General features: G+C 48.2%; 1 pseudogene; it reads right to left on the bottom strand.

Annotated features, from left to right (window-relative positions):
- LOC119931430 overlaps nt 1–8,238 on the bottom strand; it is a 75,988-nt pseudogene extending 67,750 nt beyond the window's left edge.
- Nucleotides 8,239–8,554: the final 316 nt, after the last annotated feature.

The raw sequence follows: 8,554 nt of genomic DNA on the forward strand, positions 1-8,554 counted from the left end.
GTTGTGCTGCCGACTGGAGAGGCAGATCTCAGTTGGACTCAGGTCGGGGAGGGGAGGGAGGGGATGGGGACCCCCAGGGGGGTCGGCAGATTCTTTATAGGCAGGGAACCCCTCCAACCATTAATCAGTACATCTCTACACCATCAGCTCTTTATGGGCAGAGAATGTGTCAGTGTATTGTTGTATTATACTCTCCCAAGCACTTAGTACAGAGCTCTGCAGCACCCGATAAATGCGATTGAATATCTATTGAGCACTTACTATAGGCACAACCTGAACTTGGCTGTGAATTCTGTGGTACTGGACTCTCCCAAGTGCTTAGTAAAGTGCTCAGATCTTGCTGTGAGCAGGAAAGTATCTGTTTGTTGTTATAGTGTACTCTCCCAAACTCTTAGTACAGTGCTTTGCACACAGTAAGTGCTCAATAAATACAATTGAATGAATGAATATTTTCCTCTCCTAAATGCTTAGTACAGTGCTTTGCACACAGTAAGTGCTCAATAAATACCACTGATTGCCCCCTAGACTGTCAGCTCATTATGGGCGGGGAATGTGTCTGCTAATTCTGTTGTATCATCCTTTCCCAAACGCTTATTACAGGACTCTGCACTGTATTAAGCACTCAATAAATATCATTGATTGTCCTATAGACTGTCATTATTAACATTAATGTGTCCTGTTAATTCTGTTGTATTGGACTCTCCCAAGTGTTTACTCCAGTGCTCCGCAAGGAGCTGACCATCTAGAGGACACTCGATGGTATTTATTGAGCACTTCCTGGGTGCAGAGCACCATACTAAGCTCTTGGGAGAGTTTATGCTCTGCACACCGTAAGCGCTTAATATATACCATTGAGAGATGGACATCGAGGGGAATAAATAAATTACGGATACAATAAAAGAATTAAGGATTCCTTTCCTTTCGAATTCCCCAACCACCGGAGCCGCCCGAGAACAAAACAACAGCCAGAAGTTGTCTCTCTCCAAGACAAAGTGTGGGAGGTAGATTTTCCAAGAAAGGTCATCAGAGAGCATGGAGGAGACTCAATAAAGCTGTAAAAGCTTTGGGGTTCGTCTCTCCGGACTTAACGGAGGTTGGCTCATCCCAGCTCCCGGGGCTACCGAGAAAATTTCCAAAAGCCGGCTTCCGGCCCCATTAAAGGGATGAGGAGAGCTGAATTGTACTCCCCAAGTGCTTAGTCCAGTGCTCCGCACACGGTAAGCGCTCAATAAATACGATTGGATGAATGAATGACCTAGATGTAACCAACCTGCTACCCACCCGTCCTTGTAATACCTACACATGGATAAGAATGTGTCTGTTTATTGTTGTATTGGACTCCCCCAAGTGTTTAGGACAGTGCCTTGCACGGTGCCTAATAAATATGATTGAATAATAATAATGATGGCATTTGTTAAGCGCTGGCTATGTGCCAAGCACTGTTCTAAGCGCTGGGGAGGATACAAGGTGATCAGGTTGTCCCACATGGGGCTCGCAGTCTTCATCCCCATTTTGCAGATGAGGTAACTGAGGCACAGGGAAGTGAAGTGACTTGCCCAAAGTCACACGGCTAACAAGTGGCGGAGCTGGGATTAGAACTCATGACCTCTGACTCCCAAGCCCAGGCTCTTTCCACTGAGCCACGCTGCTTCTTCTGCTTCTAGTTAGTAATAGCTTCTAGACTGTGAGCCCACTGTTGGGTAGGGACCGTCTCTATATGTTGCCAACTTGCACTTCCCAAGCGCTTAGTACAGTGCTGTGCACACTGTAAGCGCTCAATAAATATGATTGATTGATTGATTGATTGATAATAGCGGGTTTTGTTGAGCGCTTACTATGTGCCAAGCGTTGTCCTAAGCGCTCAGATCCAAGGTAATCAGGGACCACATGGGGCTACCGGAGAACAGGGATTGAATCCCCATTTTCCAGATGAGGAAACCGAGGCCCAGAGAAGTGAAGTGACTGGCCCAAGGTCACCCAGCAGAGAAGTGTAGATCCAGGATGAGAACCCGGTTCCTCTGACTCCCAAGCCTGGGCTCTAACCACTAGGCCGTGCTACTTCTCCATTTAAGTGCCACTATGCCTTAAGCACTGTGCTCAGAGGTGGGTGAGATACAAGCGAAGCAGATAATAATTATGATATTTGCTACGCCCTTGCTCTGTACCAGGCACTGTACTAAGCACTGGGGTGGATGCAAGCAAATCGGGCTGGACACAGTCCCTGTCCCACATGGGGCTCACAGTCTCAATCCCCATTTTACAGATGAGGGAACTGAGGCCCAGAGAAGCCAAGTGACTTGCCCAGGGTCACCCAGCAGACAAGTGGCGGAGCCAGGATTAGAACCCATGACCTTCTGACTCCCAAACCTGGGCTGTAGCCACCGCACCGTGCTGCTTCTCAGATCAGACTGTGAGCCCACTGTTGGGTAGGGACCGTCTCTATATGTTGCCAACTTGTACTTCCCAAGCGCTTAGTACAGTGCCCTGCGCACAGTAAGCACTCAATAAATATGTGAACCCCACGTGGGACAACCTGATCACCTTGTAACCTCCCCAGCGCTTAGAACAGTGCTTTGCACATAGTAAGCGCTTAACAAATGCCAACATTATTATTATTATTATTAAATATGATTGAATGAATGAATGAATCTGACGCAGCCCCTTTCCTGTCCAAGGGAGACGGGGTATTCCGTCCCTGTTCAGGTGGGGAAACCGAGGCAGGGGACAGTCAAGCGACAAAGTCAGCAGGGGTGGGTGTTTATATCCTAGTTCTCTCAGCCATTTTCTTCACAGAGGCCCAGGGATTTATCGCTTCGAGCATCCTAAAGACGTCTCACCCGTTCCTACCGTCTGCGGATGGTCAGATAAAATAGAGGTGGGCATATACATTTTTATACGCTGTATATATAACAATGAAAATGTCGCGAACAATTTAGCATCTTTCGAAGCCCCGAAGGTACTCTTCTGGAAGGAGCTGACCTTTCCCTTTTTCCCTTTAGTGCACGTGGCTAGATATTCGATCCCGGGAGGGTGCGTGCTGGCTTGAGTATTTATTGAGCGGTATTTATTGAGCGCTTACTGTGTGCAGGACACTGTACTAAGCGCTTGGGAAAGGACAACAACGAACAGACACATTTCCTGCCCACAGTGAGCTGATGGTTTAGAGGGGGAGACAGACATAAATGTATATTACTGATGGGGGGTGGGAGAGTTTAAGGATATGACCATAAATCCTGTGGGCTTGGGGGATGAGGAAGGGGGGTCAGTCAATCATTCAGTGGTATTTATTAAGCACTTAGTGCAGAGCACTGTAGTAAGCACTGTAACAGCGTCGGTAGACCCGTTCCCTGCTCATAACGAGCTGACGGTCTAGAAGGGGAGATGGACGTTAATATAAATCAATCTGTCGGTGGTATTTATTGAGCGCTTTATTCGTGCAGAGCACTGTACTGAATGCTTGGGAGAGGATCAATCATTCAATCGATCGTATTTATTGAGCGCTTACTGTGTGCAGAGCACTGTACTAAGCGCTTGGGGAGTACAAGCTGGCTACATATAGAGACAGTCCCTACCCAACAGTGGGCTCACAGTCTAGAAGGGGGAGACAGAGAACAAAAACAAACATACTAACAAAATCAAATAAATAGAATAGATATTTACAAGTAAAATAAATAAAATATTTGTGCAGAGCACTGTACTGAGTGCTTGGGAGAGGATGATATAACAGAGTTGGTAGACACGTTCCTTGCCCACGGTGAGCTTACAGTCTAGAGCGTGAATATAAATAAATACATTACTGATACGGACATAAGTTCATTTGTTCATTCAGTAATATTTAGTGAGCTCCTACTGTGTGCAGAGCACTGTACTAAACGCTTGGGAGAGAACAATAGAACAATAAACAGACACATTCCCTGCCCACAGTGAGCTGACAGTCTAGAGGAAAGCGGGTTGGACAAAGTCCCTGTCTCACTTGGGGTTCACAGTCTTAATCCCCATTTTCCAGATGAGGTCACTGAGGCCCAGAGAGGTGAAATGACTTGCCCAAGGTCACCCAGCAGACATGTGGCGGAGCCGGGATTAGAACCCCGGTCCTTCGGACTCCCAGGCCCGGACTCTATCTACAAAGTCACGGGGTTTGGGTTGGGGAGAGGAGGAGCTCAGCGCTTAGAACAGTGCTTTGCACATAGTAAGTGCTTAACAAATGCCATTATTATTATTATTACTACTGAGTGATTAATAATCATAATAATAATGATGGCATTTATTAAGCACTTACTATGTGCAGAGCACTGTTCTAAGTGCTGGGGAGGCTACAAGGTGATCAGGTTGTCCCACGGGGGGCTCACAGTCTTCATCCCCATTTTACAGATGAGGGAACTGAGGCCCAGAGAAGTGAAGTGACTTGCCCAAAGTCACCCAGCCGACAATTGGCAGAGCCGGGTCTTGAACCCATGACCTCTGACTCCAAAGCCCATGCTCTTTCCGGGTTGATTGATTGATTAATTGATCAGCGAAGGGGCCGAGACCCCGGAGAGAATCGGAGACGGAGCTAAGCGAGGGAGTCGGGCTTGTAAACACTTCCCCTACTTGTTTGACAAGCGCTTGGGATATGAAACTGTTCTTATCGAAATGCTGAAAAATGGAGTTGGAGCCTGAGGCGAAAGCAGTTCGTCTTGGGAATTCATTCATTCAATCGTATTTATTGAGCGCTTACTGTGTGCAGAGCACTGGACTAAGCGGTTGCACTGTATTAAGCGCTGGGAATCCTCCGGAGCGGCTCCAGTGAGCTCTCTCCATCCATCTTCATTCATCCAGTCGCATTTATTGAGCGCCGAATGTGTGCGGAGCGTTGTACTGAGCGCTTGGGCTCCGTTCTCCGCTCCCACCACACCCCAGCTTGCCCTCTCTTCGCTTCCCTCGTGCCCACGGGCTCTCTGGGCCTGATGGCTCGGTGCGGGTACGTTCGGGTCAACCCGGAGAAGGGATGGCGCAGTGGGTAGAGCCCAGGCCTGGGAAGCAGGAGGACCTGGGTTCTCATCCCGGGTCCACCACGTGTCTGCTTGGGTGACCTTGGGCCAGTCACTTCACTTCATTTGAGAAGCAGCGTGACTCAGTGGAAAGAGCGCGGGCTTGGAATTCGGAGGTCGTGCGTTCTCAGCCCGGCTCCGCCACTTGTCTGCTGTGTGACTTTGGGCAAGTCACGTCACTTCTCTCTGCCTCAGTACCCTCATCTGTAAAATGGAGATGAAGACTGGGAGCCCCACGTGGGACAACCCGATCACTTTGTATCCACCCCAGCGCTTTGAACAGTGCTTGGCACATAGTAAGCGCTTAACAAACACTATCTCAATTATTATTATTCTCTTAGAGAAGAAGCGTGGCTCAGTGGTTAGAGCCTGGGCTTGGGAGTCAGAGGTCGTGGGTTCTACTCCCGGCTCTGCCACTTGTCAGCTGTGTGACTTTGGGCAAGTCACTTCACCTCTCTCTGCCTCAGTTACCTCAACTGTAAAATGGAGATGAAAACTGTGAGCCCCACATGGGACAACCCGATCACTTTGTATCCGCCCCAGCGCTTAGAACAGTGCTTGGCACTTAGTAAGCACTTAACAAATACCATCACAGTTATTATTATTATTTTCTTAGAGAAGCAGCTTGGCTCAGTTGAAAGAGCCCGGGCTTGGAAGTCAGAGGTCGTGGGTTCTCATCCCGGCTCTACCACATGTCCGCTGGGTGACTGTGGGCAAGTCCCTTCTCTTCTCTGGGCCTCAGTTTCCTCATCTATAAAATGGGGATTCAATTCCCGATCTCCCTCCTACTTAGCCTGGAAGCCCCATCTGGGACAGGGACTGAGTCCAACCTGATTAAACCGTACCTGTCCCAGCTCTTACTACAGTGCTTAGCATGAGGTAAAGCGCTTAACAAACCCCATAATTATCACCAGGTCCTCGACTGTAGACTGTCAGCTCATCTCTAGACCGTCAGCTCACTGTGGGCAGGGAACATTTCCACCAACTCTGTTCTTTTGAACACTCCCAAGCGCTTAGTACAGTGCCCTGCACCCACAGTAAGCTCTCGATAAATTCCAGTGATCAATTGATAGACTGTCAGCATACTGTGGGCAGGAAATGTGTCTACCAACTCTGTTATATTGGAGTCTCCCGAGCGCTCTGCACACAGCAGGTGATCAATAAATACCATGGATTGATTGTAAGCTCGTTGTGGGCAGGGAATGTATCTGTTTATTGTTGTAGTCTCCCAAGTGCCTAGTACAGTGCTTTGCACACAGTAGGCGCTCAATAAATACTGCTGAATAAATGAATTGTCCCTCTAGACTGTAAGCTCATTATGGGCAGGGATTGTACCTAATAATTCTACTGTATTGGACTCTCCCAAGTGTTTAGCACAGTGCTCTCCTCCCTTCAAAGCCCTACTGAGAGCTCACCTCCTCCAAGAGGCCTTCCGAGACTGAGCCCCCTTTCCCTCTCCTCCTCCCCATCCCCGCCGCCCTACCTCCTTCCCCTCCCCACAGCACCTGTATATATATTTGTACAGATTTATGACTCTATTTATTTTACTTATACATATTTACTATTCTATTTATTTTGTGAATGATGTGCATTTACCTTTAATTCTATTTGTTCTGACGACTTTGACACCCGTCTACATGTTTTGTTTTGTTGTCTGTCTCCCTCTTCTAGACTGTGAGCCCATTGTTGGGTAGGGACCGTCTCTATTTGTTGCCAACTTGTACTTCCCAAGCGCTTAGTACAGTGCTCTGCACACAGTAAGTGCTCAATAAATACGATTGAATGAATGAATGCTCTGGCCACAGGAAGCTCTCACTAAATACCATTGATGAAGAGGGTGATAGTACAGTGTTCTGCATACGGTAAGTGCTCAGTAAGTAGCATTGATGATGATGATGATACAGTGCTCTGCCTCCAGATTGTGTCCAACCGAATTCACTTTTACCTACCTCAGCGCTTAGAACAGGGTTTGACACATTGGAACTGTTTAACCAGTCCCACTAAAAAAAAAAAAGTAAGCTCTAAATAAGTTGTGATGATCAACTAATCAATCTGTGGTATTTACTCAGTGCTTACTGGGTGCAGAGTACTGTACTAAGCGCTTGGAAGAGTACTCCATAACAATAGTGATGATGATGATGATAAATCCGTCAATCAGCGGTCTTTATTTAATGCACGCAGAGCACTGTAATAATAATAATAATAATAATGGCATTTATTAAGTGCTTACTATGTGCAAAGCACTGTTCTAAGCACTGGGGAGGTTACAAGGTGATCACGTTGTCCCACGGGGGGCTCCCAGTCTTAACCCCCATTTTACAGATGAGGGAACTGAGGCACAGAGAAGTTAAGTGACTTGCCCAAGGTCATACAGCTGACAATTGGCGAAGCTGGGATTTGAACCCATGACCTCTGACTCCAAAGTGCTCTTTCCACTGAGCCACACTGCTTCTCTTGACTGTACTAAGTGCTTGGGAGAGTCTACTACAACCATATCGATGATCATGACAATCAGTCAATCAGTGGTATTTATTGAGCACTTACACTGTGCAAAACACTGTACACTGAACTAGCAGCGTGGCTCAGTGGAAAGAGCCCGGGCTTTGGAGTCAGAGGTCATGGGTTCAAATCCCAGCTCCACCACTTGTCAGCTGTGTGACTTTGGGCAAGTCACTTCACTTCTCTGGGCCTCAGCTACCTCATCTGTAAAATGGGGATTAAGACTGTGAGCCTCCCATGGGACAACCTGATCACCTTGTAAATTCCCCAGCGCTTGGAACAGTGCTCTGCACGTAGTAAGCGCTTAATAAATGCCATTATTATTATTATTATTACTAAGCGTTTGGGAGAGGCGTAAGCTCGTTATGAGCAGGGAAAGCATCTGCCTATTCTGTTGTTGTTGTGCAGAACACTGGACTAAGCGCTTGTACTCTCCCAAGCGCTTAGTCCAGTGTTCTGCACACAGTAAGCATTCAAAAAGCACCACTCATGGATTAACAATATAACAGAAGCATTCAGCGCTTAGAACAGAGCTTGGCACATAGTAAGTGCTTAACAAATACCATCGTCATCATCATTCCCTGCCCACGAGGAGCCCAGCAGCGGCTGCATCTAGACCAGCCCCCCAAGGCCCAGGGCTCACCCCCAAATGCCTGCCCACCCCATCAGCTCGGTCTCGGGGCCGAGGGCCAACGTCGAAGCGGCCCATAACGAGTCCTCTCCCCCAACCCCGCACCCGCTCCCAACCTCTTTACCACAGTAAAGTTCACATCCATTTTCCTTCTCCTCATTTGTCTCTAAACCATGAAGAAAAATCGCCCCGTCTCCCGGAATCAGGCAGCGTGGTGATGTATGGCTGTAATAAACGCCATTTCCAGGAGGGAGGCCGCCTCCCCTGGGGGTCCCGGGCCCAGCTGCGGCTCTGGGCCCTGCGGCGGCGGGAGAGGCCGGAGAGATCGGGGGGACTGGGGAGGTGGCCTTCGCTTCTTGAGTCAGGAGGACTTGGGGGGAGAAGAAAGGGAGAG

The sequence above is a fragment of the Tachyglossus aculeatus genome, chromosome 8 (assembly GCF_015852505.1).
Source record: "Tachyglossus aculeatus isolate mTacAcu1 chromosome 8, mTacAcu1.pri, whole genome shotgun sequence".
NCBI classification, from domain to species: Eukaryota; Metazoa; Chordata; class Mammalia; order Monotremata; family Tachyglossidae; genus Tachyglossus; species Tachyglossus aculeatus.